The sequence below is a fragment of the Giraffa tippelskirchi genome, chromosome 12, assembly GCF_054371585.1.
Source record: "Giraffa tippelskirchi isolate mGirTip1 chromosome 12, T2T-mGirTip1v1.2.pri, whole genome shotgun sequence".
NCBI classification, from domain to species: Eukaryota; Metazoa; Chordata; class Mammalia; order Artiodactyla; family Giraffidae; genus Giraffa; species Giraffa tippelskirchi.
In genome coordinates this window covers 82,128,113-82,138,691 of record NC_137286.1, presented here as the reverse complement: position 1 = coordinate 82,138,691, position 10,579 = coordinate 82,128,113, and the positions used below count along the sequence as shown (strand labels likewise).

Genomic DNA, 10,579 nt, shown 5'->3' with positions numbered 1-10,579 from the left:
ACTGAGGTCCCTAAGATGTGTCAGAGCACAGATTTAAATGAAAAGTTCAAGATTCTTTCAGGAACATTAGAACCATCAGTGGGAGGTGATATAATTCAGAAAAACAAGGAACTCTGATTTCTCATCCATCCCCCCATTCTGTCTTGCTGTCTTGTTTTGAGGTCTCAGCTGGTAAATTTATCTTTCTCTTCCATTGGGACACCAGTTCATGCAATTATTCTTGCTTCCAACTTGATTGATGACAAGAGTTACATTTAAATAATGCCACGTTTAGGAAAGAAAGGGAGAGGGAGCTTTAGAATTCTCCAAGGCCTGAGTCAGGCGAAGCGGTAAACTAGATGCCAGGCTTAGAGGGCTATCCTTAAGGAAGAAGGAAGTTGGGAGTTTCGATGTATTCACAGGAAAAACGGCAGTGTAGCTCCTGTTAGGGAGAAGGGCGCTGACGGTGGCAGGCTCCGCGCTTAAATCAGAGCACCATGGTGGAGGCGGGCGCGGAAGAGGAGTGGTTGTCAGGGAGAATTCTGAAAGCAAGGGGGTGCCATGGTGACAGCTTCGGAAGACATGAAAGGGTCTTAAAGGGTCATGGGCAGAAGGCACCATTTGCCCAGCGTGCCCCAGATGTCCTGTAGCTGAAGGCCCACAACCCTGGTGACTGCGTGGGATGCTGAGCAGAGAGCTTGGAGCCAACAAGTGAGAGGCACATGTTCCGTCATCGAGAAGCTTAGGTGCAGGCGAGATGTGTGATCAAGTTGTTATTGTTCAGATTGGGCTAGAAACTCCTTTCTAGTCAAGGACCAATATCCTGTAATATAGCACAGTGTGCATGCTTGCCAGTTTTGGGGTTTTTTAAATCCAATATTACCAAAGTCACTGACATTTTACTTATAGAAGATGAAAAATAATGCATTGGTTTTCAAATGCTTTTTCATAAACATATCCATGCATCTCATACAGCCTTTCACCAAGGTTTCAAAAAATAAACAACTTTTCCTGAGAAAGTGAGTACATGGAATGGTTCTCAACGAAAATATTAATATTCACATTAGAGCTAAAGCTCACTAATTTGCATTAATAACTGGGAAATTGCAAATTGCCAAATTAGTGAGAAAGCCAACAACCAGGAATCCAAAAAAACCTAAAGATAGCACCAGAAAATGAACCTTTCCCCATAACTTCATTAGTGTTATTGAATTTTAACTACTAAGGGTAATTTCTTGCCTCTAGTTTGTCTATCTTGTAAATCTCTGTGCATTTAAAAAAAGCAGTATTGGGGTTATTAAACTAGAATTCATTTTTTTTTTACATATGATTTTGCTTAAGAAATGCATATAAGACAAATAAAACAAAAACGCTTAGAAAAAAGAAATGAGATTTGTCTAAAAGATTTTTGTTTTTTAATCATTTTCGATTTTAATGCAATACATAACTGGGCTCATTTCCCCTTTTAGTTATCAACCGGAATATACAAATGCTTAACAAAAATATTGCACAAAGACTCACAAGCATCAGTGACATCTCTCAACTAATCAAGGGTCTTATTTGTGAAAGAGGAAATTTTCCAAAGCACTATTACATGAGAAACTGAAGTGGGAGTAAGGAGAGGAGTGGCCATTTGTCTGAGGTGACAGCTGCAGAAGGGATCTGATGGATAGCACCTGAGACCAGTTAGGACCTAGCCACTGATATGCTGGGCATTTCCCTTATTTTTAAACATTCACTTTCATATCTGATTTTGTATCTGAAGTTTTGTATTCTTTTTCTTAACTGTATAAATTTCTGCCCTCATGATATCTGAGTTTTCCCTGGAAGTTTGAGCCAAGATGGTTACCAAGGAGGGTTAGTGGAGGGAGAAGAGAGTAGACCGAGATAGGATCTGAGACCATGAATGTTTAGAGAGGAAGAAGGCTCTGTAAAACATCGAAGGGATGAAAGTTGGCTTCAGAGACTTCCAAGGAGGCAACACTTCTTCTCATCCTCCCTGTCTCTCTTCCCTCTGCAGAGTTCTCCTCTTCTGGGAGGCAAGAGGGCCTCCACCTCCCTTGCCCTTGCAAAAGATCAGAGCTTCACCTGCCTGGATCTCATGGGGAATGAGCAGAAAATGGAGCCAAATGCATCATATCTCAATTTGTACTGGTTTTGTAATAGATACTCAGAACCGCTTGCGACACAGACCTTTGGAAGCAGCCCTCATCTTGTTTCACTCAAGAGTCTTGTGTCTCTTACTATGCAATGGTGAAGGGGAGGGAAACCTGGCAGGCTGCAGTCCAGGGGCTTGCAAAGACAGAGTGACTGAACAATGTTGGTTAAGCTTGGTTTTCTTACCTCACTCAGAAAGTCAGGTAAGGATGTACAAACCAGGGGCAATTAGTCAGCTGTGACTAGACCTGGAATTACACAGACTTGGCCAACTCTGTGAAATACAGAGGGCAACACAGCAGATGTTGGGAAATGCCGGATCTGGAGAACGTAGGCTAGGGTCTGCTCCACTTCCCCTGGCAACCTCTAGACTTCAATAGTAGGTTTAGAGAGTGCTCTCTCGCCTCACTGAACGGGGGTTATAAAGCAGGAGAGTGACTCTTGCAAATGAAGCTAGACTGAGGACTGGGAAGTCTAGAGAAAAGTCTACCAGATGTAACTACTCATCACATTGTTGTTGTTCAGTTGCTCAGTCCTGTCCGACTCTTTGTGACCCCATAAAGTGCACCACAGCAGGCCTCCCTGTCTATAACCAACTTCCAGAGCTCAACCAAACTCACATCCATTGAGTTGGTGATGCCATCCAACCATCTCATCCTCTGTCATCCCCTTCTCCTCCCACCTTCAATCTTTGCCAGCATCAGGGTCTTTTCTAATGAGTCAGTTTTTCACATCAGGTGGCCAAAGTATTGGAGCTTCAGCATCAGTCTTTCCAATGAATATTCAGGGTTGATTTCCTTTATGATTGACTGGGTTGATCTCTTTGCAGTCCAAGGAGATCTGGAGGAGACTCTCAAGAGTCTTCTCCAACACCACAGTTCAAAAGCATCGATTCTTTGGCACTCAGCCTCTTTTTGGTCCAACTCTCATATCCATATGTGACTACTGGAAGTGCCATAGCTTTGATGGACCTGTGGGCAGAGTAATGTCTCTGCTTTTTAATACACTGTCTAGGTTGGTCATAGCTTTTCTTTCAAGGAGTAAGTGTCTTTTAATTTCATGGCTGCAGTCACTGTCTGCAGTGATTTTGGAGCATATGACAGCTCGGGAGCAGAAGGAAAATGTACATTCCAGGTGTAGAGGTTGGGAATGGAGGTTTTGCATCACATATAAAGGTTTTCTATAAAATATCGTGACATTGTGTGATTTAGCCACAAAATTACACTCTATGATTTAGCCACACACTTTTGAAAGCTAAAACAGAACTAAGAAAGAGATGCAAATAATTATTATATTTAAAGAACTTCTGATAGAAGAATTATTTGTGTTCATGGCTAATTTTAACTTTACCTACACCTTAAAATGCACTGTTCTTGACAATTTTATGGAGACTATATTCTCTGAAGAAAATAGGAATAAGAATAATACTTTTCAAGGGAAATGGGCTGTTTTCAAATAAAATAAATCGGTAGAAAAGGAAATGAAGACTTTTTTGCTCATGACTATTTAAGCCAAATTGTATGAGCTTGTTATTTATTTTAAAACTCCAAGTATTTGAAGTGTTGATCTTGTTGGCAATGTCTTATGATTGCCTCCTCTACTTTTACAGCTTTGACAACTTCCTTGGGCTGTTTCCCTCGAGACCATGATGGTAATGGTCAGAACAGGTACACCTAGTCTTCATCACTCTTATAAGGATGCAGTTGGTGTGAGTGGGTAAAAACTTCTTGTAATGAAATCCCGTTCCAATTACTACCGTGTAGAACTTAAAGCATCAGCAGAATACAGTGGGAACAATTCAGCATCTTCTTTTTTTTCACTCAGCTCAGATATTATTACTTTTTAAACTTTTGTCTGCAGGAATCCATCAATGTCCTTTTTCAAACTCCCTAAAACACTCTCCAAAGAGGATTCAGAGATAGGTAATTTTCTCTTATCTGAGTTTTCATGGAATTTTAGTTCGAGTTTTATTGTATTTTTAAGAGCCCTCTAGATGCCCATACAGAGAGTCAAGTTAAGATACACATGCTACAATGCATTCATAACCTTAACATATTCTTTTCAAAGAATAATAGGAGTAATCATTCCTTTGTTCGGAAGAGAAGCAGCCCAGGCTCTTCTCAATACCTCTAAAGGTTTGGGGAAAAAAATGCCCTTAGCTTGTTACATGGTGTTTCAACAAAAGTCATTGCAAGTGTTTATAATATGCATTAACAAATAGACATGGTGAATTTTCTATGATGTTGACAATGGAACATCAGTTTTTTAAATCTGTCTGGAAAATTTAAATGGGAAGACAATGGAAACAGTGACAGACTTTATTTTCTTGGGCTCCAAAATCACTGTGAATGGTGACTGCAGGCATGAAATTAAAAGATGCTTGCTCCTTGGAAGAAAAGCCATGAGAAACCTAGACTGTATATTATAAAGCAGAGACATTACTTTGCCTGCAAATGTCCATATGGTCAAAGCTATGTTTTTTCTAGTTGTCATGTACAGATGTGAGAGCTGGACAATATAAAAGGATGAGTGCCGAAGAATTGATGCCTTTGAACTGTGGTGCTGGAGAAGACTCTTGAGAGTCCCTTGGACAGCAGGGAGATCAAACCAGTCAATCCTAAAGGAAATCAACCCTGAATATTCATTAGAAGGACTGATGTTGAAGCTGAAGCTCCAATACTTTGGCCACCTGATGTGAAAAACTGACTCATTGAAAAAGATCCTGATGCTGGGAACGATTGAAGGCAGGAGAAGGGGACGACAGAGGATGAGATGGTTGGATGGCATCACTGACTCAATGGACATGAGTTTGAGCAAACTCTGGGAGATAGTGAAGGATAGGGAAGCCTGGCGTGCCACAGTCCATAGGGTCGCAAAGAGTTGGACATGACTTAGTGACTGAACAACAACAACAAAATGCCTTGATTCTGTTAGGACAGTAAAAGGAAGGCTTTCTTTGTCTTTGTTGACTTGAAATGTCCTTTCATGAAGCAACACTCTGGCAGTCCAGTCACAGATTGAAGGAGAGAAGAGACCAATATTTGTTTCCAGAAATGTTTTCTGACATTTAGCAACTGAAGTTATTTGTTTCTTTATGCTTTATAGTCATTTTGGGAATCTTAAAGCCTGAGACAGCTTCCTCTTGTTTCTTCATTTTTCCCTTCTCATTTCCAGATATGTTTTTAAAATAAAGGCAAGAATGGTTTCTCTGCAGTTATATTTCATTGAAATACTTTGTTCAGCTTCCGTCTTCATCTTCTCCTCTTTCTCAACAGCTTTTCTAGAAAGCAATGACCGAAAATTTGTAACAATGAACAACGAAAGGAAAGTTCATCTGCACTTACTGTTTTCTTGATCATGAAATTTCCAAATTGAAAATAATTACCCTAATAAGGGTATTTCTTAATAGGTAAGGTAATTCTTAACTATCATGTTGAAAATTGTTTCCTACATTTTGTTTTTTACATGGTTCACTCAACGAAGATGAATTCTTTCACCTAGTGAAAGCATGATGTAGAATTTTGGCATGGATGCTACCATCAACATAAATTTATCTAGTTTGCTTATATGAATGCCATCTGCTTATAGGCAAGTTCACCTGCATAAAATCTAGAAAAAACACTTAGGGCCATTTAAACTCATTCCTTGAATCAAAATGTTGTTTAAGCACCTACAATATAGAAGATCGGATGTTATCCTTTTTAAGGACATGAAGATACGTTCGGCTCTGTTCTGCTTTTAAGCAATGTGTAGCAATTATTAAAGACAAATGATTGCAAGAGGCAGTAAGAAGATGTCAGTTCTGACAGTGTGAACTGCCAGAGGACAGAGAGCTCATGGAGCTCTGTTCAGAGAAGGCTTCCTCGGTTGCACTTGATAAATGAGGTATAAATAAGCTACCTCTGAATAGAGGTATGTACAGGTCTGGAAGAGATACATACGGGGTAGAAGGGAGGGTTCATGCTGCAGATGGAGAGCAGCACACAATTAAAAACTTCATCAGCAGAATGTTGCAAGGAGTATCTGGGTTGAGTGGGAAGGGTGGTGAACAGGTCAGTCAACCTGGAGGAGAGAGAGCCCAGACAGGAGACTACGGAAAAACACCCGAGGAATTCATTTAAATGCTATTCAAATGAGGATTTTCAGCTGTGACTTCAGCAAGTCAGAATAAATAAATTCCTCTCCAAGTGGAATTAACCCTGTTGTCTCAGTAACTGCTTCAAGTTTCTGTATCAAGACTGGATGGCTAAACAGTCCCAGCCGATGGGCTTTATTTTGTTTGCCATGCTTTTGACAACAGCAGGGAAACGCATATTTTCTTTTCAAGGTGTGTCTATCTATCAGCCGGGAGAAGGAAATGGAACCCACTCCAGTACTCTTGCCTGGAAAATCCCATGGACAGAGAAGCCTGGTAGGCTATAGTTCATGGGGTTGCACAGAGTCTGACACAAGTGAAGTGACTTAGCAGCAGCAGCTATCTATCAGCCAGTGTCAAGGTTCTCAGAGGGACCCCTCAGTGGAGGGGGAGCACGTGGCCTTACATGCGAGCCCCTTGATACACACCCACACATACGCAAATCCATTTGTATGGATCCCTTCTACCCTGTATCTATTTTGGACGGAATTTACATAGGGATTGCTGAACAGCCGGTGTATGGTAAATAGTCCTGGCTTCACCAGACCCAGGGGAAGGGTTTGCTTTGATCTGCATCTCTTCCTGTTATTTACAGGCATCTTTGATGATGACAATAAACGGATCAACCCTTCCGCAGTCTATTCATTTCTTACAAACGTGCATGGTCTTTGATCACAGCTCTAGGCTATAATCTATAATTAACCTATATTCAGAGACTGTCTGTGAAAACCACCCAGGTGTTTTTTTCTCCTGTTGTTTTTTTCAGGTGAACTCTGTGAGCAGGTGTCACTACACATCACCAACTTTTCTAAGACCAAAGTCAAGAGCACACATTAAAATAGTACTCCAGTAAATTGTTCTGCAAGGGTTCTTAATGTATAGTTAGAACAATGGCATACAATCTTGCTTTTCACAATGTACTCCCGAACAAAATTATTTAAAGTCATTTGTCTGGTAAATTACTGAACATTTCATAACAAATCATCCTTGCTAGAAAATAATTCATTGGGAGACATATTGATGATAGGTTTGGATTTTGGAAAATGGTAATTTATAGGATAGGCTCCGCTGTCTTGATGACCTTCTCTAGACTGTACTAGTAGTTTACTTATTCTTTCCTCTTCTTTGCTTTCCAACATATCAGAGAATAATTCATATCTTCGCTAACCTTTGCAAATGATTTCCCCAAAGGTTTTCCTTCATCAATATCAGTGAAAACTAACCCTTCGTCACCATCTTTTAAAAAGTAATTAGCCATGAATAATTGTTCCATCCTGACATCTGAATTGATTTTCTTTTTCTTTTTTTTTGAAGTTAAATCTGTGGATTGTGACTATGCGAGAATGCTGTCACCCTTTTATTTTTCTGTTTCTTATTCTGCTTTTCTGCGAAGGCTCTGGATTTGTTTTGTAGAGTTTAACACCATGCTGAACATTTTCCTAGTTTTATTATATGTTCCCTTCCAAAGTAGAAGGATGGATTTTCCTAACTAGCTTTATTAGGTTCAACTCTGGAATATTTTACTTAATGGGTTATTTTCCTGACAGTTCCTATGCAACATTTATATGGGAAAAGTGTGTTGCTTGATTAAAAATATCCCCATTAAGATATTTTTTCCCCCAGGATTTTTCTTGAAGTTACCTTCTGGCTGCATAAAAGTAAAATTCAAAAAATTACCTTTGTACAGGGAGTGAGCTGGTCACCCTGTAACAAACTCAAGACCCTTGAACACCGCCATGGAAGAGGGCCAGGACAGAGGATAAAGGAAAATTAAACAGACCCTGCCTGCTTAGCTCCTGTTTCTAACACTCAGCTGGGATTTAGTCTCTCTGCTCCACTAGAGAGCTACCCTGGAAAATTATTCAACAACTTTGGCTGTTACAGGCGCCAAGAGGTTAGTTATGCCTCTGCTTGCTGGTCTCCATTAGTCACTGATTTGCTTCTGGGCATAATTCGAGGGATTAATTTTTATCTACAAATCCCTGTAAGGTTGGGCCCTGGTTATCTTGGCAATAACGTTTCTACTCACTCCAAAGGCAACTAAGATTCATGAGGGAGATTCCTTGATAGAATTATATATGCCGAGCAGCCAGGGCTCTGTGCTTAAACAGGTAACCTTACTGTTGTGTGACTAGCATTGGCAGTAAACAGGTATTTTATGTTCTGCCAAGATTTTACTATCAGATACCCTCTCCTGTTAGCTCTTTAATGAGACAAGGTCTTTTCCCCCCATTTGCTATATTGGAGCCTTGCTTAGATTTATGTCTAATTCAGAAGCAGCTGTTCCCAGTGGCGTCCTGGTACTTAAAGCCTGAACCATGTCTGGTGTTAGCAATTTGAAAAGCCTTTGTAGCTCGGATACTGATCTTATATGATGCTGGTGGCTTGGTAAATACTCATGGAAGCAAACAGAAGTGAAAATAGTGCACAGCATTAACAGAGTGTTGAAAGCCTGGGATACACCTCAAATTTGAAGCCAACTCAGCCATCAAACCACTCTCTTTCTTGGCAAAGGTAATCTCTCTCTGTTTCAATTTCCAAAGTTAGAATATAGGGATTATACAATTTTCTAAACTTTAGCTTCTATGGAGAATGATAACGATTACTCATTGGAAGTGAGGTTGCAATTAGAAAGTTTGCAACCAGAACACGAAAGGAAGTAATACTAATTAAAACCATATATACAGAAGAGGGTCTATTTTCTAGTAATCTGAAAATCTCCTCAATAATACAAATGCAGCTGAATTTGACCTTTTGCTGTTTTGGTCACCTGGTTAAATGAGGTCGACTTTTCGCTGTCCTGGCAACTTTTAAGAAAATGAAACAAAATATGGATCTAGCAAACGCAGCCAAAAGAAGACAATTTTGCAAACTCTTTGCCTTGTCTGGGAGTTTCTAGGCCAATGGCTCTAACTTGTTACCTTCTGAAAAAAATTTGGCCACCTGATTAGAAGAGCCGACCCATTGGAAAAGACCCTGAGGCTGGGAAAGATTGAGGCCAAAAGGAGAAGCGGGCAGCAGATGATGAGATGGTTAGATGGCATCACTGACTCAATGGACATGAATCTGAGCAAACTCCAGGAGATAGTGAGGGACAGGAGAGCCTGGTGTGCTGCAGCCCATGAGGTCACAAAGGGTCAGACACAGCCTAGCAACTCAACAACAACAACAATAAGGAGAAAGGAGAAATAAAGAGAAAGCTGACATGTAGCTTCTTGATCTAAAAAAAAGTGACTTTTTTTCCTTTTGACCAAATCTGGTCCTTGGAGAAGGTCACTACCACCCAGCCCCGGTGCTTGCCTGAACCTTGGCACTTCTTGAGCTGTCTGGGTGGACTGATTTGCTAATGTGGTGAGTGCTTATCGAGGGGTGACCACCTGGGACTGTAGAAGCGGACAGATAGGACCCCCACTCTCACAGGTCTCAGATTCCTCATGAGGAGACCAACAAAATTCAGTAAAATGAAAAATAAAGAAAATGGCAGGCTACTCTAAGGCCAGGGAAAGAGACCATGAGGTGCTGAGGGAGATAATGGTGCGACTCTTCTTCCTAGGATATCTGCTCTGAGGAGGAGACATTTCAGCTGATGCTTAAAAACCAGAGAGGATCCTCCCTATGGAAGTTGCTGGAAAAGTGACTCAGGCAGAAGAAACAGCCTGTGAGAAAGCCTGAGGCCAGAACAAAGAGGGCCTGGGGCTGGAGGGTAGGGCATCTGAGAGGAGCCCGGCTTGCTGAAAAGGATTCTGGGATCATCCCAAGGGCAGCGGAAGCCTCTGAAGAGCTGTAAGTGGAGGGCTAACACGAGCTGACCCTCCAAATCTTGCTCCTTTGTGGAGGACGGGCCAAGATTTCCACCACTTGAGGAGCTCTTACACGCGCTCTCTGCCCTGCAGGGCCAAGGTCACCTCTCACCTCGCCAACCCAACAGCCTCTCGACTAGCGTCTCCAGTCCAGCCTTCCTCTGTTTAATCTACTCTCCACACTGCAGTCGGAGTGATCCCTGCACAGCACAGACGTGATGTTTCTCCACTCCAGCTTACGCACCTATGGCGGCTGCCCGTTGCTCATGGGAAGACCACACCTTCTCTGACCAATGCCTGCACCAGCCCGGCCCCCGCTGCCGCCTGGGGCAGGAGAGCTGAGCACTCCCTCCCGCCTTTCTGGACTCCAGCCACACAAGCGCTTCTGCTCGTTTCCTGAATGTGTGATCACGCGGCTCCTTGCTTCAGTGCCTTTGCACATTCTGTCACCCTAAACATCTATTCCCCTCACCTTTACAACTCCTAGTTCCCCTAGTTCAGGGGTTCT

The 10,579-nt window shown here is 41.6% G+C and overlaps 2 long non-coding RNA genes across 2 annotated transcripts in view; one reads left to right on the top strand and one right to left on the bottom strand.

Moving 5' to 3' along the window:
* The first annotated feature begins 545 nt into the window (after positions 1–545).
* The window catches only part of LOC145528793 (uncharacterized), a 102,587-nt gene continuing 92,553 nt past the window's right edge, over positions 546–10,579 (top strand). The window contains exons 1-2 of the long non-coding RNA XR_014070653.1: positions 546–725; positions 3,746–3,803. This is a non-coding gene — a long non-coding RNA (uncharacterized LOC145528793). The remainder of the gene's footprint in view (positions 726–3,745; positions 3,804–10,579) is intronic.
* Positions 5,177–9,360, bottom strand: LOC145528794 (uncharacterized). The gene is made up of 2 exons (XR_014070654.1): positions 7,949–9,360; positions 5,177–5,416 (listed from the first exon to the last, which is right to left on the bottom strand). It is a non-coding gene; the product is annotated as an uncharacterized LOC145528794 (long non-coding RNA).